Raw genomic sequence first — 23,438 nt, forward strand, 5'->3', positions numbered from 1 at the left:
ATTTATGTGGATGCGATATAACGGTCACCTAAGGCTATTAATCGGTATTATTCATTCGGTTCGACTTCCTATTTCCGATACCGCGCGCGATGTAACGTTTAAAAGACCCGAGGAAAGAAAACGAGGGGAGGGGGGGAAAAAAAAGAAAACAAGAAAATAAAAAAAGCGCTACAATACTCGAAAAAAATTTTATGAAATTTTCGTTCATTTTCGTTTCACGTTTTCATTTCGTCGGTTTGAATCAACGGCAAAAAAAGAAAGAAAGAAAGAAAGAAAGAAAGAAAAATGCGAATAGAAAGACGCGACTTTTCGACGAGCAACGAGTTATCTTGGATCATATCTTCTTCCGTTGTGATTTTTTTTTTTTTTCTTACCAAGGAAGAAGTTTATGGGTAATGAGAACGCGGTATTTGAAGATTCCGGGAAAATTCGCGACTCTTCGAAACTGGTGGGTAACTTTTCGAGTGGTATTTGGAAACTGGTCCCTGAATAAGGTCGAAACTCGGCGGAAACTCGTAGATACGTTGAGCGTTGCTGCTCTATCCGTCTCTTCGTCACGAGAGAGATTTCATTCGTTTCGCGAAAATTCGGGGGAACGCAATGGGTCGAGCGATGATGGCAGAAGGTAAGGAATTCCTTGGTTGCTCGCGAAGAAAATAAAGGATTCCAAGGCGAAATAGCGGCGAAGATCTACGGGGGATCCGCTGTTTCTCTTGGAGCGGCGTACTGCAACGATTGCAGAGGGGGGAAAAAAGGGAGAGTCGGTCTCGTTTCTCGGCTCAGAGTCATGGAGAATTACACGTTAATTCGAACGTGGAAAATATTTGGCCCCCCCTCGTGATAGAATTCCACGGGAGAGATCGTACACGCGAATCGGGGGAGGTGGGGAACAATTAACGCTTCCGAGCCATCGAAACTCTGGAATTCGTGATTTCGATCGAACCGATTCGAACCATATATTTGAAGAATTCCACCAGCGTAATAAACTCGATAATCGACGATCCCTCCTCCCCCCTCCCTCCCCCTCTCGGCAATTAGCGATCTAATTCCGAACGAAACGGCCCTCCTCCCCCGCCCGCAGCCTTGTCCTCGGCGAGATCGGTTTTAATCGGCCTCGTATATACACGATCGTTTCGCTGGACGAACGTCCATTAGTCACGCTTGCACCTGACGATCCTTCGAGGATAGAGTTGGACAACGGACAAGAGAGAGAGACGTCAACAGCGATGATCGATCTCCGGCCCGTGATCTCTCCCCTTCGGTCGGATGGTCGGCTCGGGATGGCACGCGGATTCTGGTCACGACGACGACCGACCGGAATAAGGCAGTCCGTTCTCACCGGGGCGAAAATTGCAAGCAGCTACGGGGATAAAAACGAGCGCGGGGACTTCGATAAATTCGTCGAGAGCGTTAATGCCTCCCGGCGTTGCTTTCACACTTTCGGCTACGAAAATTTCACCCGCGAATAACTTATTATCCCGCGACGCGAAATCGCTTTTTCGATTGCTCGTTAAGCGAATTGAAATTTTCTTTTTCTTTAATCTCCCCTCGTTCCTCTTTCGTATCTCGTATGTCCCTTTTCTTTTTGCATTTCTTTTCTTACGTTCGTTAGATAGATCAAGTTTTCTTAATATCGCAAGAAATACTTAATGTTTGCCATTTCGATATCTCAAGTAAAGTATATGAAGCGAATCCACTAACAAGCGCAGAACGAAAAAAAGAAATTATCTCTTTTTCGGCATCCGTAATATTTTAATATCGAGAAAATATCCCGATCGACGAAATCAAGGATCTCTAGAAAAAATTACTCCTCCCTATATAACGTCCTCTCGCTCCCTGCCTCCCTTCCTTCCCAAGCCAATGTATCGCGTAATTCTGCGGATCAGCGACTTCCCTGCCCCCGACCCGACGTCGCTTAACACCGGCCATTAATATTCATCCGAATCGAGGAGTATTCGATATTAGAGGGCAACCGAGCGGCCAATAATTTAATATCCCGGCCGCAATAACGCAACGACAGAGGCTTGGTCACTCGAGTCACCGTCCAAGAACCCCAGTCGGAACAAGGGGGAGGGTAATGGGACGCGTGGACGGATGGATGGACCTGCGAGCATTAAACAGATTATGTCCATTCGCGCGCCAACTCCGTTTGTTACCGTTTCTTTCGTGTATCCCATCGTACACGGGTCCTTTGGTCCTCCTTTGGCCACAGAATTCGATTTGTCCTTCCGGTTTGTTGACCGATTTTTAACCGATTTTCCACGCTGCGTTGGAGAGAATCCTCTCCCTCGGAGGGAGGATTTGCAGGGGTGAAGTATAGACGGTAATAAAATGTCGGTATAATCGTTTTCGTAAGCTAAATAAAATCCGCCCATTCCATCTCTCACCTTCGATCTCGTGTATCCTTATATCGCCTCTCTTCCCGTGATTTACGGTCGCCGTATAAATTCCCCACAAATTTCGGGCAACTACACTTTTTATTCCTTTGCTGCGCTGGAAACGGACGTAACGTTGTAACGAAACGGGACGCGAAAACGACGTCTACGAAGAACGACTCGCGAGTCGAATAGACGCGAGTAAAATGGACGACGCGGTGGTAAAAATAGAAAGGGTGTATGTCCGCGGTTGTACAACGCAGGTGGGGGAGGAGGGGAAGAAAGATCGGCTTGCATAATTTATTTCGGCTTTATACCGATGGTGGAAAAAGTGACGCGAGTCGAGCGTTATATTTATTCGGAACGTTGGAAGGTATCGGATATGGTCGAGAAGAAGATGGGACGCCTGGGAAGCGGAGGCGATTGATTTTCCATCCCATGTACGCTGTTGGCGATCCTCCTTCGTATTTCCGAAACGACCGGCCTCCGTCGATACCAGCGATTTGTTATCGCATCCGGGCCGACATTCGCGAAATTCACTTATGAAACCAACCGATCTTCCGAATTGCGCTTCTGTTTTCACTTTTGATGCGAGTGAAATAATTGCGAGGGATGGGAAAAAAGTATTCGCGTCACGTTTCGCCAGGATCGCCTCGCCACGAGATGGCCAACGAAACGAACGGTTAATTTCCAGTATTATGCGGTGTATGTTTCCCTGTTCGAACGCGATATCTTCCGCTCCATGTCGCTCCACGGGAGATAGAGTTATCGAATATCGATCGATCCTTCGTTTTCCTCGCGTATAATCCGTGGACGTTAATCGATATCGTATTTCCGACGAGGCGAACTCGTGTGCATCGCCAAATTTCTCGTCGTGATTCGATTGCACGTTGGGAGCGTTGGCGGCTGCAACGTGTCTCGTAACGTAGCCACCTCTCTCGGCCAACGAAATCGACGAATCAACCTGGAAACAACGTATAAACCGACTTCCTTTGATGTAAACGCGGCGCGGAGAGGAGATGTTTCAACTGGATTTCGTCGAATCGGTTCGGGTGTGGATTTACGGGCCAGTCTCGCGTGCTTCTCCACCAAGATTCCATTGTCTCGTAAAATCCGCGAGAATTGCAAACGCAACCTCTGTGCGCTCGTTTCTACGCGCAGAGAAATGGAACGGCCGCTAGTGGACCGATGCAAAATTGAAGGCCGAGCAACCGAGTATACATCGAAACGCGGTGTTCCGCCCAAATGCCGGACTGTTTACATTCGTATTAGAGAACATTCCGTTAATTGCCGCTCGTAACCGGCTTTCTCGAAATAAACAACCGAACCCGAGGCTCGCTTAAATTCCCCCCTTCTCCCCCTTTAAACCGAAAGCTACGAGAATCGTACCTATCCGCGATTCGTCGAATCGTGCTTGAATTTTCGCTGCGTTGTTTACGAAATTTTCCCCTCTCTCCCTTTCCGTCGATCGATTCTCGATGATTGAAAAATTTCCAGCGTCTCATCTAGTTTTTCTCATTCCCTCGTACGGAACAATCGCGAGAATTTCAAAACTAAAAATTCTTCAAAGTCTAATTTTGCAGTAAACGTATTAGATTTTTCGACCCTTTCCAAGTTGGACACTCGATGCTCGTCCTGTGTTGGACGAAAGGAATCGTGAATCAACGTGACTTCTTTCGCGCTCTTCTCGTCGAAAGCAAGAAGACGGAGACGGATAATCGGAACGATCTATTTGATTCTTAATTACTTACCATCCACCCGATGTAATAAAAGCGTTGGCCAAGTTTGAAGGCACCGTAAGACGCGAAATTTCTTCCTAAGGGTGGCGAAATATCGTGGAGGAACGAGAGGAAGGAGAAGGAAGGGGAGGGTGGAGAGAAAGAGAGATGAAGCAAGTTTCGAGCGTCGAAAGTTGAACAACGAAGATAGTTACGAGACCGTGGCGAAGGCCGGTCGGGAATATACTTGGGATTAAACGATTTCAATTTCCCAAAGCTCGCTCCGGAGAGAGTTGCTCGGCCAAATTTTATCCATCCGTCTCCGTCCCTCTCGCGCCAAGGTGAATTGATCATTAGCGACCAAGACACGGCCAAGGCTGTGTGATTGCACCTGCACCTGCTTCGTCGATGTGTATAAACAGGGGGGAACGGGGAGAGGGCGGTTTCAATCTAAAGTCGTTGGAAACATGGAAGATTGAACAAGCCGACCCGTTGTGTACCAAAGGGAAAGAAAATCGTGCAATCTGTGCCGGCCACGCAAAAGTCACGCGAGTGAAATATTCATATTCGCGATGTTTTCCTCGTCGATGGACGCGCGGTGGAAGAAGAAACTGGGAACTCGCGGTTTAAAATTTGGCCGATCGAAATTTCGATATTACAAAGTTTGCGGGATTGGTATCGGCGAAAAAGCAATCGGCGTAACACGGGGAGGACGATCCTCGAACAGTGAGCGGGGTATCGATCGTTAAGAAGTTAAACTGCAACGGATTCGATAACCAGCGGGGAATAGGGAGGAACTAACTTCGTCGGCGTTTACATTATCAACAACTCTGGTTTCTGGGACGGGGGAGAAAAAAAAAAAAGGAAGAAAGAGAGAAAAAAAGAGAAGAAGGAGGAGAAAAAAATATATAGAAAAATTACATCAGAGTATCTCCGGCTGGGTCCAATATATAGTGCCGGCCACTCACCAATCGCATAGCCCGAGTATATCAGAAGCAACCCACTTGAAACTTCTTTTCGCCGTCTCGCTTCGATCCTCGATACCGAATGATGCCGCCGGTTTACCTCTCGTGAAAGCATACCGGCCCGAGAGGAGTAGCTATAATATTAGTTTCGACCGACGTGGAGGGCGAGAGAGTGAAAGCGAGAGATTGGAAAGAGAGGAGGGAGGACGGAGGGAGGAGGCGGAAAGGTGGAAAGAAAAGGGTGGTCGAAGAGGAGGTTCCGACGTACGTGACGACGGAGCTCGCAGTAAGGTGTCTCACAAGTCGCAGATGTCTCTTGATTTATTGGCGCGACAGCTTCCGGAGACGAGCGGCATTCCGAAAATGGCGTCGGTCGGTGGTGGAGCTGCGCCTCGCTCCTCCACCTCCGATGGCAAATTTCCTCGTTACCTGTAACAGAGACGAAAGGTGAGGACAGAAACGAGAGAGAGAAAAGGAGAGATCGTCGTTAATTTTTATTTCTGATCGATGTGTCGGTCGGGGAAGGGAAGGACTGAGTCACGCCTCGAATTAAGTCCCGGATAATTGACGAAGGGGACCACCCGTTAGTTACGGCACGTCAGCTTTGCCTCTCGAATTGTGCTCGTCGAACAGCTTAATTAGAGTGATTCACGAGGCGAGTTCGCGACGAATAAATAGACGTTCAACGAACGGAACGAAAGGATTATTTCCCCTCCATCCTCCGAAATTCGTTTATTCCCATAATAAGAGCTAACGACAAAAGATGGAGATTACGTATCTATCTCTTCGTATTGCTCGTAATTGCGTTCGTCTCGGTCGTAATTCCGTCCTAATTTCTCTACCCCTCCCCTAAGACCGATGACGGGAGAACAAACATTCGAGAACGAACGAGCGTGCCTCGAATCGAACACCGTTTAACGGGGAAAACACCGCGAGCGGGGAGGGAGGAAAAATGAAAAATTCAGCGGCATGTTTCTGGAGCAAGATCTGGTCGCGCGAAACTGGAGCAAATTAATTCTTCGTAAAGTGAAAAATCGAAGGTTCCGTTCACGTTTGAACGGCGGCGAGGAGTAACGTGGGAAGAGGGAAAGAAAAGGGGAGGGAAGAAAAAGAAAAAGAAGAGGAAGGATCAGGAAGCGAGTCTTTTAACCACTCTCTCAATAATGTTCGCGCGAGCGTGAAACGAGTTCGCTTCGTCCCCTCTACACATCTGTATGTGTAGACACAGGGATAAAACAAACACAGGGATTGGAGTGTGCTCGCTCACACGGACGCACCGCGTGGACGTCGTAAGCGGTACGTACCCTCTCCTTTTCTCTCTGCCTTTCACGAGAGCGAGGAAGGAAAGTCGGAATGTCGTCGTGCGGGTGGTGGACGTGGGATTCGTGGCGGGGCGAGAAAGGGCGGACAAAATTGACTCGGTCGTCGTTCGAAATCGAAATCGCAGGGAAATGAACAGGTACTGGCCGCCGAGATTAGACGTTTGGAAAGCGGGCACGGATTGGCGGCGCGAGAAGCTCGATAGGAGGATCGGTCGAATCTTGGGGATCGATGGTGGTTGGTTGGATCGGATGTTGGTGAACGACGTCGTTCCCATGGGGGTGTGGCGACGTTTAATTTATTACGCTCGTTCCGGGATTCGACCCTTCGCCCCGAGACTAATTTAAATAATTGATTCTCAAGAACAACGCGATCTTGTCGAGTTTACCTCTTTTCTTCCACGATTCTCCCCAACTTTCCGTCATTTCCGATTTCTCCGGTCACCCCACCGGTTCTCCTTTATATCTCGCTTCTCTCGAACCAATTTCTTCGTTGTCTCGGTGTTAACCGATTCGAAGACGGTCGTTTCTCGGGAAAAATTAACGATTCCGAGCGAATCCGATCGATGTTCGTCCCAGGTATTTGGCTTTGGTTTAAAGTAACAACAGAGACGAAGAAGGTAACCGAGAGAAAGCGAAACAATAGATTGGCAACGAACGTAAATGGTCGAATGGATATCGAAGGGAGAAACGAAAACAGAAAAAGAAAACAAAGAAAGAAAAAAAGACACAGGGAGGAGGATACCGAGGAGCTTATCAAACGAGTTTTCAAATTACGAGAAGTGATCCTCCTCGTAATACACCCTTTCCCTCTCTATTGCGACTTATAGGATCTCGGTTATAGGTTGGCTCGGAGTTGGGGAAGAAAATTATAAAAGGGAGAAGAGGAGTTCTCGAGGCGTAGGGTTGGAAGGAATGAAAATGGAGGAGATGGAAAGGAGTAAACGAGCGGGAATAAGGAGACACGAAGCGTGAAGAAACGAGTTAGAGCGACTAGAGAATCGCAGGGACAGGTTCCCCGACGGTGGTCTCATCAAGGGAAGGGTAAACGCGTTTCTCTCAGTTGACAGATCGTCGCCGTTCAATCCTCCTCGTTAAAGTCGAACGACCGTGGCAATTGTGTAATCCTCGTTGTAAAACGGAAATATTCTTCCGCTTCGGGACCCAAGCGCGAGGATATAACGAACGGAATGGCTGTACCACGATTGTTTGCATAAATGCATCGAGCAATTTCGCAAACTCGTTATTATCTGTTTATCTGTTCATTTTTCTTCCCTCTCTTTTTTTTTTCTTTTCTTTTCTTTGCTCGTCGATCACGATGCAACGAGCGCAGGGTCATCCATCTTGGAGCAAAGGCGCGAATTCACGCGAGAACCGTGGCGTTTGACACGGTGCAAAGACGACCGCCAGTGTCCAACCTACTGGAAACAGATTTGCCCGCGGATACATCCTAACAATAACTTCTCGTCGACGCGTTAAAACGATATTAACGCCGTCTACACAACGCTCGTGGCGACGAGGCATGGGGATACGTATTCAGTTTCCCAGCCAGGAGATAACCGGTCCTGTGCCTCAATTTTCCACGGTATGGAGCCACGGAAAAATAAGTTACTCCTGCAAGAATACTTTCGCGGAATGCGGAAGGTAATTTCACGAAATAATGGGACGCGTGGTTATGAACGTAGCAGGTATTCGAGAAAGAACGTTCGAAATTACCGTGGAAAAAAATGTATTTAACCGTTCTTTGTCCTTCCCTTCTTCTTAGATTTTTGTCTTTCGATCATCGATTTCGTTCCTTGAAAGATGGAACGATAATAAAATCGGTTAAAAGTCGCGTTAAAGTTACAAGAATAGCGTTAATAACGCCGATTCTCGACGAAATCTCTGGCCGAAAAATTATTTTGACTTCATTACGACGAATCGAATTTGGGATTAATCGGCCAGGTTTTGTAACCGAACCTTACCCTTCAAACCCGTATAATTAATTGTCGAGAATCAACGAGGCGGCCCGACAAACCTGATTAAACGTGGCAATATCGCAAATAGAAACGAGTTCGATTGATCGGCTCCAATTCAATTTGCTTCCCCCTCCAGATTCTCGCTTTTCGTTTCAGTTCAAAAGTTTCGACCTGAATTCCGCTTGACGTCAGAATCGCGAAACATCGCGTCGATTAAGCCGCGTTAATTATTCCCGGGGGACAAATTAATCCTTGTTGCGGTTTTTGCAACGAAACCGACGAATGGATCTCGAGATCTCGCGCCCAGAAACGAATTCGCGTTTTCCTTCACCGACCGTGCTCGGCTAAATCGAATGTCACGAACGATTGCACTCGTTGCGCTACGAGCTCGTTCGAGCGACTGCTCGAGGAGAGCACTTTCCTTCGGTGAACGAACAGTCACCTTCGCGATTCTGAGCGGTGTCGCAATTAAGCACGCGCCGGTGAGCCATTCCATATACGTATTGTGAAATCCCGTGGATTGCGCGGAGCGGGAAGGGAAATTGCGAAAGAGGGAATTTTTCACAAGATCGATGCGAATAACTAGCTTTTAATTCCTCCCGCCGCGTATTTCTCCTTTCTTCGACCGTCCCACGTCCGTATATTCGCTCCCTTTGCGATTGTGCTTAATTTATCGACGAGTTATATTTCGGAATTATTACGTAGAGAAATCGGGAAGGGATGTCACGGCGATAATGATGATGAAATCATTCGCGAATTCTCGCTTCAAAAATTAAAATACCGCGGAAGAGTGTTCGCTCGTTGGGAATAGAATCGAGAATTATTTTTAAAAGTAAAAAAAAAAAAAAAAACATGAGCGTGGTAATTAAGATAAGCGACCTACATAGTTAATTAAAAGCGATGGGAATATCGCCACATCTTCTTCATTTTAGTTTGCGGATAATATAGAAATAGAATCGGTTGGAGCACGATATTCATTCGTGTAACGTGGGCAAGGATGGAAAGTGAGCGACGAGAAAAATAGTTTGGTGAAACGTTCGATGGAGAGGATGAAATTGCGGTCGAGTATGCATGTCGTATCCGATAAAGCGTCATTCTATCCCTTTAATCGTATCTCGGAAAACGTCCCCTTTTATTTATTCATCCCAGTCCCCAACACCGTGTATCCCCGGGCAATTTTTCTTTTGTGCATAATTAACCGACAGTCGGCAACAACACCATAGAAATATACGTAAGGGCGAAATTTAAAGTGCTCTTTCGATTCATAAATGATGCACGGGGTTGCGGTCGGAGAACGCGCGGGTTCGAGAAACGGTGCGCACGGTTTCGCGGCTTGTTTGTGCACACGTAGGGTATATTCAGCCTCGTGTAGTAATTTTTCGAGGGGAGAGAAGGAGAGAGAATGCAGAGAGCTTTGACCGACCTAAACAGATTCACGGTTTAAAGTACTTTGATGTTGAAAGTTCGAGGTCAATGGATGTTAACGCGCTGGAACAGGCCGAGCTACTTGCCGCCTCGAGATACTCGATCGAGGACATCGCTTTTACTTCTCCACACGCACGTATAGGCATTTTCGTTTATATATAATACTTTTCAAAAGTGTCACGAGCCGATTAATTCTGTTCATTCAGGGATACAGACAAGAAAATAACACGGGATTAACGTTAGTCGCGAATATATCGGATTCTCCTTTTCAAAGGCGCGGAGAAAATGAACGGCCGAGGAAACATCTCTCCAAGATCGTTGTTTGTTTCGGTGAGTCAGATCCCTTAGTCGAAAGATATTTCGAATTATCCATCCGCTTCCCCTCGAAATCGATATCGAGTCCATAATGTATAATAATTATCGTGCATGTCCTAGGTGACGAATGGTCGGATCGTCTGGTGGATGAGTCATACGCGCCGTAAGTCACGAGGATCAATCTCGTTGCCACGGTTATCTGCTCCCTTCTTCTCTCTCCCTTCCACGTAACGCGTTTCTCCTAACGTCGCGATCATCCTATCGCAGAGTTTTTCAATCCCGGATAAAATATCGCCCCGTGGCAATATCGGAAGTAAATCACCAAGACCGCAGAGGATTTCCGGGGGGAGGGGGCGAGCTGCGAGAAAAAGAGGGGAAAAACCGCTTGCCTCGCGGTTTAATCGAGTTAAGTGAAATTGTGCGACTCATGCACTCCCGTGGCTCGAAAGGGGGACGGAGGGAGAGAGAGAGAGAGAGAGGGAGAGCGATGAAGCGTCTGGACCACCGACCAACAGACATCTCTCGATCCCGATCTCCTCCTCCTCCCTAAATCCCGAACGAATGCTCGAAGAATTTTCACGAGCTTCGCGTAACGTGTTGCTCTCCCCCTCCCGCTCTTTGCTCGAGGGGGAGGAAATTTGACGCGGGATAGCGGATGGGTTAATCTCGCGATTAGTCGATCGTTTTCCGTTTTCACGAGCTAATGAAATCGACTCGTTTCCCGCGTCCCCGTTCAAAAGTGTGCTCGATCGAATCGAGGGAAGCCCTGATAAATTAGCCATGTGGAGCGAGTTTGCAGGAAATATTATTTGCACGACGGAGAGAAAGAAAGGGAGAATAGGAAGAGCGCGGTGGTAAAAGGTGGAAACGCGATGCATCGATTAAACGATCGTTTCGTGTTGTCGGTCGCAATTTCTTCCTTCGTTCCTTCCTTCTTATCTATTAATTCCTTGGACGGTTCACCCAATCACCCTAACTATCTCCGGTCACGATCAACGTCGGGGAGCAACGTCGGAACGGTGATGGGCGAGGACAAGCGGGAGCAATTCGAGTGGATCGAAAGGAACATCTCGCGAACGCGAGAGAAATAATAACCGGGCTGGCTTTTAGCCAAATAAAAGGACGAGAGTTGGCCGGAGGGTTGGAACCGCTCTCGTGCGGTTCTCGTCCCTGACCGATGGATTTGTTTGCCCCGTCGATTCAACGAGTGGCCCGAGTTTACCAGCACACGCGATTCTCCCGTGTGCGACGCCGTTCGTAGTACGGGCACAATGTACAGTGGAGGAGGGTGGCTCTATGGCGTTTGCTACGCTGTGCACGGGGAGGGTCGAAATACTGTGTCAATAGCGTACGGCCGTAAATGCGTGGGGCGGGTTTACACCGATACCCGAGGGAGAGGGGTGCCGATTATGCGGTGTCAGCCCTATTACAGCTACGATAATTCGACGAGCCGAGATTCAGAGATCAGGGCGCGAGCAATTTCTTTTTTACTTCGTGAGAATTCGCGCTTTTCTTCCTCGTTTCGTCCTTGATTTCGTCGATCCCGTCGGTCCCTTCGTTGGTGACACGCTTCGTTTTCCTGCGTTACGATCGCCGCGTTTTGTCCCCTCGGTCATTAGGAACCGCGATGTACGTCGATCTCGCCGAGATCGGGCCCCTGCTACCCTTTAATTGGATAACTGTCGCGTTTCTTTCTTCAATTTTATCGCGGGGGCAGGGCGAAATCCTTTTGACGCGGCTCCTCGCTATCTCGAGCGCGTTGTTCGATGCGATTTCAATCAAACGGGAGATAAAAGCCACACCGACTCGTCACTATCACGTCACCCCTTGGCTCCTCCTCGCGTCGTCTCCCTTCCCTGTTCCTTTCTCGCCACCCCATACGCGTTCCAAGCGCGCCTCCTTTTCGCCCCGCATTAGCGTACGCTTTGTCCTCCGAGCGAGCGGGATATGACGTGTCAAATATGCAACACTGGATGCGTTATGGGGGATGCGCGAAAGAACCTGGGTATAATGGAGGTTACGGTTAGAGGGTAGATTGATCGTCCTCTCCTTAATCCCTTTTCCCTTTTCTCTTTCTCCCTCTCTCCCTCTTTTTCTCTATGGAATTTTATATTCGTCGAGTCGAAATCTCGCCCCGTTCCTTGTCCAAGGTCGGGCACAAAGCGAACCCGACACTTTTTCACCCCCAGTTTACCAACCGCGGTGTCTGGTCTCTCATTCACGAGTCTCTCTCTCTCCCTCTCTCCCTCTTCCTCTCTGTCTCTATTCCTTTGGGAGACGCGAATCGCTGGGAAACGTTTCGCTCCGATGAATTATACGAATCGATTCTACTCGCGTTTGCGGGACGAATTTTTGTTTCCAATTTAACGTCTCCCCGCGGAGATTATTTTAGCCCCGCTCGCGCAAACCGTTGTTTCATTAAAAAAATACAGAATTAATAACAGCGCGCGGGGACAACCGTACAATATTAGTTCAAGTTACGAAAACAGACTCTGTTAAATGTTTCTCTCGCCGTTATTCCTTCGACCCCCGTCCTCCCTTTTTTCCGCGCAATTTCCGCGTTTGTTCCTCCTCGAATTTTAAATATTACGCGCGAATTATTACGCGCCACGAGGCGAAAAACGCCCGACCTCGCGCGTTAAGCCCCGCCAAATTTCGAACCATCTCCCTCCATTTCCCTCCTTTTAACTGTAAAAACAGAAACGTAGCAGCCACGAGGTCGGTTACGAACACGGTTATTAACGCCGCCATTCGTTTCGCCAATTCGGCCGTCGAATACATGCCGCCGCCTCGCGTCACGTCGCATCCCATTAATTCACGATTGATCCGCATTAACGTGACGCGGCGCGGCGCTTGGTTAATTCATTGCATTATTAACGTTCGGCGGTACGTAGTCCCATTTAATTACCTACACACCGCACCACACCGCCTCCTCCACTCCTTTTTCTCCCGCTCCCCGTTTCATTCCTCGTACCCCTCCATGCACCCCTTCCGGCTTCTTCCACTCTGGATCCAGAGGATTCGCGTCCCTCCACCGATTTCGATTTGGACTCGCCACGCGAGTCACGGCCCCCGAGAGGCCAGGTGAAAATAATCCCTGGACCGTCGTCCATCTCTTCCCGTGCTGCGCATTTGTCACGAGCGTCCCTCGTCGCCCCTCGTACGGCCCGAATCCCGCGATTCGTCTCGCGAATTTTCAGCTCCACGGGAATTCGTAACGGTCGATCGTGACGGGCCGACTTTTGAAAAAGATCCATTGCGCCTGGGATGAAATTTCGTGCGAACGGACGTTCGCTTCGCGATGCGGTCGAGTGGAATTTTACGATTAAGATTATCGCCGGTCGTTTAGGGATCGTTGATGGATTTATTGGTAGGGAGTTGGATCGATCGGGGCTCGAGATTAAACGCGGTTAACCGTGCGTCTTGGACATGGTTGCTCCTTGATCCTCGATAGCGATCCATGTATCGTGAACGGATCGGTACAATTATAGTTGCCTCGATAGCTATATTTTGTGGCAATCTCGTAATCCCTACATTACGTTCAACCTTTTCATCTTGCGATTTCACCTTGAGCGATCGTAAGTGAAAATCTAAATCGATCTTTGCGCGTGTCTGCATTTAGAAAAAAAATTTCGTTTTTCAATTGCCAAGAGCGATCGTTTCAAGCTCGAATTCATTATGGCAGTAACAATAAGTGAAAGGTTTTAAGACACAAATTGATCGCGCTCGCCCCGGTTGCCCGAAGACGAAAATACGCGAAATCCTTTAAAAGCTATGGTATTTTAAAAATTTAATTAAAACGGGGATTGGAAAATTGATCAAAAGGGAAATCAAGCACAAAGATGGACAATAAATCGTATAAAATATTCGTATATGAAATATATTTTTATCCCCAACTCGGTGAACAATGAATTCGCGTTTCATCGCGAGCCCGTTTCCCTGGCAACTTGACGAGGCAGATTGGACGTCGATACGATGAAAAAAAAAAAATTTCCGCCCCGAGTTCGTAAATTCTCGTCGTTATCGCCACTTAACTCTTTGCCCTGGTAACCTCTCTTTCGAATCGTCGCGGACAAATAATCCGTATAATTTTCGTTTCCTCGTTTTATTTCTTCCTTTTCTTCCGTTTTTCCCCCCACCCCTTTTTTCGTTTCGTTTTTTATTTTACCCCTCCATCCCCTCTATCAGTTTTTCATTTCCCGACGACGTTTTGTTTATAACCGTGGTGGTAGTTTTTTTTTTTTGCCGGAGAAGTCAGCGTTTCACGAATGGAGATTTTATGCGCATAAATTTCATTGGACAGGGCAGCAGAAGGATTTGTATATTTCGAGAGGGTTGCGTCGCGACGCATCGTCGAACGATGATACCGTATTTTCCTTCAACCGTTCGAATAGTTTCTTTTTTTCTTTATTCTTCTTCTCCTTTTTTCCGACCGCAAATTATTGCTTGCGCTTGACGATGCTACACCACTTTCCTCAACTTCCTTTCCTTCCCCTCCCCTCCCCTCCCTTTCCTTTCTTTCTTTTCGTTCTTCCCTTCAAGCTCGATCGCGCTTGATCGCGAAGATTGATATCTCCATTGTTTCGTGGGGCGAAAAATCGGAATTCGCGTGGGGAATTTCTGCTCACGATGCAAATATACCGCGAACGTATCCAGGTTCGCTCGGTCGAGCGATCCACGTAAATGGCTCGATCGCGTGTCGGGCGGATAAAGAAAGAGGAAAGAAAAAAAATCATCGCGGGCACGCCTGTTGTCTTTCCTTCCTCGGACGAGCTAGAAGACAGGTAAAAGATCGGTGAGAGCACGAGGAGACACGGCCAGTCGAACTTCCTTTTCCATCGTTGAGCGGCCGATAATAATTACCTCGTTGCGTGATCGATCGAGAGAGCGTAATCGTTTAAAGGGATCCGCTTTCTCGGTGATGAAGAATCATCGATCATCGAGCCACGTGGCTCCTCGTAACCGATCGAGGAACAGGAGGAGATGTCTCATTTCCGAACACATACTCTCGTGGATCTTCGATTTCAACTAATCGGCAGCATCGATTGCTCGTGTGGATAATTTTCTTCCAAAGAAAAGTGTCGTGCGTCTCTTAATTTCGCATGGATGAAACCGATAGATCATGCTATAAGATCGAGCGCATGAGTCATTCCTCTTCCGAGCAGAAGTGAAAGTGGGCCGCGTGTGCGCGTTCTTTTTCTGATTCATAAATCGATGTTTCGATAATTAATCTTTAATAGCCCGGGGCTAGATCCGAGATCCGCCGCCTCTCGAGTTCTCGATAGCTTTTTATCGCGGCGGAAGATGCCACGTAACTTTTCTTGGATGGTCGTTTGTTCGCCCGAGGAACGTCTAACTTTCTTCCTTTCGAGATTACCGTCCTCTCCCCGAGGAAATACAAATTCCTGATTGGCAAAGTCCAGTCGTCGTCCCCCAGATAATTGCCTTAAATTGGACCGCGCCCTCCTCCGCCTCGAAACCTCTCCCCCAAGCCCTCGCAACCAAAAGCTGCGAGTCGAATTAAGTAGATGAATCGAGTTGGGCGAGCGTTTCGACTCGAGGCGCATCCAACAGGCATTTTGCTCGCTCCGATCGTTCGTTTTTCCACGCGATTCGGTCGGGTGTGGGAAAGTATCGTAAAGAGTGAAAGATCGAAAGGGGAGGTTTGGGCCATTAAGTCGGACTGTGTCACAGATTTGTTCTTGTCCCTTCTTTTTCTGTCGCCATTCTGTCGGATATATCGGAAAGTTGTTAAAGATTGAAAGCCGAATTGCAATAGACGAATCGATTTTTGGATTCAAGATATCCCCTTTTCTGTATTCGCGATTCGTTCGTAAAAGGAAAAAGAGATTACTTTGTTTCGCTCGCTTGCTCATGCGATAATTCACGGTATATTTGCTATCTATAATTTTCATTCGAGCAGTGTTTATTATTCATTTATAGTTGCGTTTATACATATATATATATACCCATCTCTATGGATTATTGTCAACTATTAGATTGTTTACATTATTTATCAGTTTAGTTGTGATGCTAAAACGTACTTATATACTATGTATAGAACGATTATGGATTATATTATGACGTCTATGTTAATAATTACAATATGGTGATAATATCGTTGTACGTTGATGACAAATTGTAGGATTTCAAATTGTATCGATCAATTTATAATTTATCCATGGATCGTAGATTCGCTTGTTAAAAAATACCGCGTATACTTTTTTTCTTTTTCTTTTTTTCCTAGAATTTCCAGAAATTCTCTAATCATAGCGAAATGTTCAACTTCGTCGTAATCATCGCGTACGTTTAATCCCGTACATTCGAGGCAACTTGGTTCCCCCAAGTCGGAACAATTTGACTAATAGCACTTGTTTATTATTTATCCGACACGTGAAATGAAATTCGAACCAACATCCCGAGAGAATTGTTAGTTACGTAGAAACGCATTAAAGATCTTTAAACTTTGATCAGTTTTGATCCAAATCTCGACGGATCTCCCCTAATAAAATCTCAAGTAGAACGCGCAACGTTTACTTATTCCTTCGACGAGGTGGTTGTACTCGCACGTTTACGCGGGAGTATAAAGCACGCGTAGTGGGACGCAGTCGAAACGAGCATCATCGAAGATGTTATTCGTATAATTTTATCAATTCGAACTTGGCAGAACTTTCATCGTCGGCTCTCTTGTATATTTCTTCTCTCGTAAAGTCAAATAGAGAGACAGAAACTCGTTAAACTTCGGGGCTGCGTTCAAGTAAAAAAATTGCCAAGGAATTTCAATTAAAATTGAAACGACAAATCAAACGGAAAGGGAAAAAAAGTACGATTCTTCTTTCGCAATTCTCCAACATGGACGCACCTCCACTTCTATGATTTTCCTTACGATTTTCCTTACAATTCGCCCTTCTATTTTCACTGTTTGTTCGCGAGTGTTGTTGGGCGCATCGCTAGAAAATAAAACGAGAAACAACCATTCACCTCGCGAAACTTCCTCTTTATACGGTCACTTTTCCACTTTCCGTCCAACCTTGTTCCTTCCCAAACGAATTGGCAAACGGAAAGAAATATGCGACGCGATCGACTCCGACGAAAGAGTTGTCCTTTCGAAACTTCATTGTTCTCTGGAAGCAAATCGACGAGAAACGTATAAAACTATATATTATTCTTTATCCAAACACTTTCTCAACTTTTACAACCGCGAGTGTTCGCGCTCGTCTTCCACTTTGTCCAAGGTATAATCCACTCTTGCCAAACTGTCGCGGCCAAAGTTGTTTAAAACGGGCCACAGGGTATACGCTATTCCAGACTTCGACGGTCCCCGAAGCAATATCGATCCAACAATAATTCGATAATTGCCGGTCAATAATTAATCGAGTTTCGCGATGTTGGCCAGCCTGACGAAGAATCACGGAGGAGGAGAGGTTCGAGGAGGCGTCGTCGGTAAAATTGGAACCAAATTCCCAAACTATTATTATCCAAACGATTTGTAGCTCCATCTTTTCTCGACGATGGAACGCGTGGTAAATTTGAAATGCGAATAAAAACACTTTGCTCGTTATTTCCTCTCTCTCTCTCGATTCGAAAGTTTTAGAATAATGGATTTTTACTTCGATCGTATCGCTTTTTATCAGAGACGAAGTAGAAGAAGTAGAAGAGAGGCTTGCGAATCGTTCCGGGGAATTTCAATTTGGAATACGCGCGAGAATTTGGAAAAATGGAGCGGTAGAAAATACAGGGTCGGTATTCAGAACGTTCTTAAAGGCGGTCAGCGTGTCGCCGGGCGCCAAAGTTTCGTGGAGAGTGGAGCGTTGAGAGTGGAACATTGAGAGCGGAGCATTGAGCTTTCCAGCGCGGAGAGAATACAGCAAATATTCGGCAAGTTTTGCGATGGGAGAGAGGGATTTTATATATATATATATATATATATATATATATATATATATATATATATATATATATATATATATACGCTATTTGAGGAGGAATAAAATTCTCCTCTTGGGATCGTGAATCGACTCGTGCTTGTACACGAGGTATCGTATAATGAGTGGAAAATATATTTTTGGAACTGATTCAAGAAGAAGACTGCTCAAGAGCAGTTTTCTTCCTGATTACCTTCGCAAAAACGTGGTCGAAACGTGGTTACTTTGCACTTTCTGTGCAGAGGATCAACCGTAACGACCACTTTTATTATTTCAGATGTATTTCTCCGCGGAAATGTTATTGCTCCGTAAAAATTTCAATTACTACTTGGCTCGTAATGAAATTCGAATCGATTTAATAACTCGTGTCCACGTTGTACGCTCGGTTCGTTAACCACGCTCAACGCTTCGAGTTTTTACAACAAAAACGAGATATACGCCGAGATGACGCGAAAATGAGTTAAATATTCGACCGTATATCCAGAGAAGAATTTCTAGTTAATTAATGCGGGATCCAAGTATCGAGGAATTTTCCGAATCGGTGGAGAAATCTTTTTGTATTTTCGCTTCGACGCCGCGTCGAAAATGATTTTATAAAGCGAATGGGCCTTGAAGCGGGCATCGTTTCGACGGCGATTATCCGGTTTCGCGTTATAGAAGTTCATTGAAAATTTCCACTCGGAATGGCTCGCACCCTCGTCCGCGCCACCGCCGAGTAAGCATCGGGCGGGGATGCTTGCCGAGCTTTTTCTCTCTGTAAACATTTTTCCCTGTAAATAGCCGAGAAAAACGACCCCGTCCCGTTATTTTCGGACGTATAATTTCCACGTTGCCCTCCGCTCCTCTCACTCCCCCCGTCGTTTACCTCTAACCGAGAAGGATCTTCCTCCCCCTTTCAAGGAAATCGTATTCGCGGAGAAGGAAAACGAAAACAAATGGACAACGTTCCGTCGTATCGAAAGCTAAGCCTTCCCCTCCCCCCCGCTCCAACGAAGATTAATAACCCTATGCATCGCGGGCGCGAGAGAATATTTAACCGCAGCGACGCTGCGAACGTTGCAAATAAGACGTTCGAAATGTCAGCAGTTTCCCCTCCGAATGAAAAATCGGCATTATTCCTGGCAATATTCGATCGCGGCTAATGTAAAAATATTCTCGCGTTTGTCCACGGGAGACAAACTCATTTACCGTCACCTTTAATCTCCACATCCTTCTTCTTCTCCTTTCTAATCTAATAATTTACTCGTTTCTTCGCCAAACAACTTAACCGCGACATCGAACGGTTCACAGAAATCGAAACGAGGAAGAGAAGATCTCTTCCAAATCGTTCGATAAGGTGAATCTACGAGGAGAGCCGCGTGAACTCAGCTATGCGGAACTGAGGATTTCCCCGACTTTCCCAGAGCAGGGAAATGTAATATCTGTACAAACGATTGGTGCAGGAAGGAATACCGAGTGGAACGCTCGGTCCCTTGAAACGGTAAACGAGACAAAGGTGGGAAAAGTTGGTTGGATCGACGAATTCTGTCCGTCTGCGCGCGGTCTTATCGTTCGCGAACGACGTAATTATTTCCATACTTGGTCGAAGCAAATGGCGGGAACACGGGCGGAATGATGTCGAGTCCGTCGACCCTCGAAAATCGATCCCAAGATTTCTCTTCCGAAGATTCGAAGGATTATTAACAGGGGAAATCGGGGAGGAGTCTTTCCCCGATTTAACGCGCGATTTCCTTCGAAATTCGAATTCGGATCGGGAATCGCGGCGAATTTAACACGGCCGATTTGTCCTCTTCCTGAATTTGTCGCTCGCGACACGAGAGAAACGCAAGCAGAATTTTTTCCTCCTCTCCCAACTTTCTCTATCGGAATTTTTTCCCCCTTTTTTCGCCATTGCAAACAATCCGTTCCAGATCCTAGGGACGGATAGAGAGCAGTATCTAACGATCAACCGGTAATCTAGATATAACGCGACTCGTCGTTCCGTAAAAATATTCAGACAGGATCTTATCCGGTTCATTCGGAATGCGGAATCGTATACGATGACCTATATTCGCGATATACTTCCGATTCTTCCTATTTTTATTTCTTGCGCTACCTTCCTTCCTTTTCATTTCAGATATAATAATACATCGTCGGATACGTACATATTATTCGATAGTCGCCTATTACAAATACGTTCTTTCGATTTGCCGCGCAAGATGAATTTTAACCTCGATTCGAGAGGAGGCGAATTCCTCTCCCTCGTTAACCGGGGCTAATTCTCACGAAAGAGAAGTTTAATTAAACGTTTAATTAAACGTGACGTTTCGAAAAGCGCGTTTCGGGAGTGGGCAATTTCGCGGATGTTTACATAAACACTTAACGACAACAGGATACGCCCGTAGATGATATGTTTCGTTCGAGTTCTCGGAAATAATGGTCCAACCTTTCTCCCCGCCCGTGCAAAGTTGCCGCTTTCGAACCGAGTGTACGCTTCCATCAAAGGTGTTTGTCCAATGGTGTTGCCTTTGAAACGAATCGTATAATAGCTCGTGACGGGGCGATTAACGAGAGAATTGGATCCACGTGAATTTCGCGCCGCGAGAATTCTTAACGCGAGTCGAGAACAGGATTTTAATAATTAAGAATTTTGTTTCTTAATGTCACTTGCATATGTATTTTATATATGTATTTTTAGTCGAATTTAGTCGAGCGAAATCGGAACGTAAACAATGAAAAGAATCGATATATTGTCTCGATTTAGCTTCGCTTTAATCCGAATGAATTTTCCCGTGAAATTTTAAAGGAGGAATAACTTATTTATATCGTCCGATGCGAAGGAGATATTATCCGAATCTATTTGCAATTTAATAACCGTTAAATTGCATATTTAATTCCGGAATCGTAAACGAGGGGAAGAAATCGAGGGTTCGACACGAGTTAAACGAGCTTTTGAATCGATAGATCGGACCTAGAATTTTCGCGTTGAGAAAATAGCACGTTGAGTCTTATCGGGTTATATCGTTCCTCCGCATATTGTCGCGAGCATTCATCAACTATAAGAATACGTCATCGCTAGAAAGGAAGCAAATTTTTCTTTCTTTCTTTCCCTCTTTTTTCTCGATATCCCAAGCGCGAAAACGACGAGTCGTAATTCCTTAACTAATAGAATTAGCCGGATCGATCGACAAACAATTTTCTAGATGGATAACCGCGGGAACCGCAGATGCCGCAAACGCATCAAATGGGCGTGCGTATTAATCGAGCTGGTACACGCGCTCCAAATATTTCCGTCAAAGTTTGTAACCCGGGGATACGCGCTGCCAATTATCCATTCCGAACCGTGCTCCCGAAATTTCCATCTTCCGCGTCGACTCTGATATCCTTTCCACCCGTACGTTTGTCGGGATGGAACCTTCTCGAATTTTATCTCCACTCGTCTCGTACACTCGAGGCAACGTCGCGTCTAATTTTAATAAATTCCCATCCAATCCTTTTCGCTCGTCTCTCTCGTTACGAACGAGAAGTTTTCTTTCGATGATGAGGTTAAAGCGAACTCGAAGGTAGAGAAGAAGTACTCGAGCAGCCTACCATCCTTCTTCCCTTACACTTACCACCCAATCGATCTTATCCCGTCGAGGGACACCCAACGCGCGAGCCAACTTTCCGTCGTAGTTATCGCGGATTGAACTCGTAAGCCACGTAACGAACAGGCGCGCGCCCGTTTCGTAGTTGTCGCGTCATAACTTAGCCAATTAGCCGGTGACAAGATTACGCGGCAATGTGTAAACGTCTCGTTTCTATTTACATACCGGGTCACCACTCGAAAATACCCGGTCCGTAACACGCGCACGGACGTTTCACAGCCTCGTCGTACCGCCTGCACCCCACCACCGCCCCTAATTACGCGGTGGTTCCCGCGATAGCTAACGCGCATTACGCGAGGGATAATAAAAATTGCAAGAATAATTGGAGCGCAGGCATGAATAATGCACTGGCCTTATTCGGGCCAGGGCCGTGATTAAGTTTTTGCGAAATAACTTTGAATAATGATAATTCGCATTCAACTATCTCTGTCTCTCGAATCGATGGTCCCCCTCCCTCGTCATTTGGAGGAAAACTTTTGTGGGTACCTTCACACCTCATCCGTTTCAATTAAACCTACTTTGCCTTAATCGTTGTTTCGTTCGTTATTCACCCTTCAGGATTATTAGCTGGTTAAACACCAAGGTCGGGGGTTTTCGCTGCGAAAGTGGCTCGATGGAGAGAGTCGTGGGCTCGAGCCCCGGCGATAACACGCGCCCCAGAGACACGAGACCTATCGCGAATCGATAGGGGATCGGGCATATACAAGTTTCGTTGTGGAAAAAAAGATTCCACGCTCTCGCGCGCGTGTGTGCAAAGTTCGACGTCTCTCTCTCTCTCTTCGTAAATCGAAGCGGGGAGACACAACAGGGGTTGGCGTCCACACATGGACGAATAGGCACACAGACGGACGCGTGCTGTACGTTACGTTTCATTATCTCGGTCGCTGTCTGGCGTTGTTGCTTTATGCAATACGTTATGTTTCCACGCGCGCGTGTTTGCGTATTCTTCGGCCCGTAGCGTAAATGTTGTGAATTATATTTCACGTTCGAGTCTCGCGTGTAAACACCGGGCTCGGTAATCTGCAACGCGGTCCATCCGCGCCGCGAGTAAATTCTGCTTTATCGGTTCCTAGCGACGATCGCCGATGAACAAATTCGCGCGATGCTAATGGACGCGACACCAGGATTAACGGTGCACGCGGTTTAATCGTATTTCGGCGACAGAGCCCCTTTATCGAGATATATATCGCTCCAAGGGAAAGAATCGCACGCTTCGTCCCAACTCTCACTTTTTCCATTTATTCTCCCCTCCCAATTTATCACCCGCGTACGCGGTTTATTATTCAAACACGCGCACATATATATATATTACATATTAAAGATATATAAATAACACGTCAGGATCGATGTAGGCGAGCAACCTTTCGCAGGGATCGTAATTTATTTTCTGTCAAAGCGATAGATCCCGAGGGAGGGAAACGTAAATTCCCTTGCTTATATTCGGGTTTCGAGTATGAATATTCCGAGTAGAATCGCTGGAATCGGAGCGATGGGTGAGCGAGGCAAATGTTTTCGAAAATTAGCGAATTGCCTTCCGTAAGGCTGTAAGGGCCAAGTTAACCTCTTGATTTCAGTTTCGTGCCCCTCGCATCAGCCACGAACCATCGTGCAATTTCCATATTCCCTATCTTTCAACCGTTCTTTCCCTCCCTCTCTCCCCTCCCCTTTAACGGTGCAATAAATTCAGCCTCGACGGTTCCCTCGATGCCGTGAAACGCTTACACGGCTGCCCGCTTTTCCCAGCGTGTACACGCAATAGGTCACAGGTCGCGCAAACACTTTAATCAGCATTCCTCGAACTCGTTCGTTCCG

At 46.6% G+C, this 23,438-nt stretch overlaps 1 protein-coding gene and 1 long non-coding RNA gene across 6 annotated transcripts in view; one reads left to right on the forward strand and one right to left on the reverse strand.

The window, feature by feature from the left end:
• The window catches only part of LOC108002836 (tyrosine-protein phosphatase 99A), a 316,308-nt gene that overhangs the window by 15,799 nt on the left and 277,071 nt on the right, over positions 1-23,438 (forward strand). The window lies entirely within an intron of this gene.
• The window catches only part of LOC108002837 (uncharacterized), a 268,276-nt gene continuing 246,937 nt past the window's right edge, over positions 2,100-23,438 (reverse strand). For 2 of the 3 annotated variants that reach the window (XR_009828854.1, XR_009828853.1), the window contains one exon: positions 4,945-5,487. This is a non-coding gene — a long non-coding RNA (uncharacterized LOC108002837). The other variant, XR_009828855.1, reaches the window with a different exon arrangement.

Source organism: Apis cerana, linkage group LG2 (assembly GCF_029169275.1).
Source record: "Apis cerana isolate GH-2021 linkage group LG2, AcerK_1.0, whole genome shotgun sequence".
Classification (NCBI taxonomy): Eukaryota; Metazoa; Arthropoda; class Insecta; order Hymenoptera; family Apidae; genus Apis; species Apis cerana.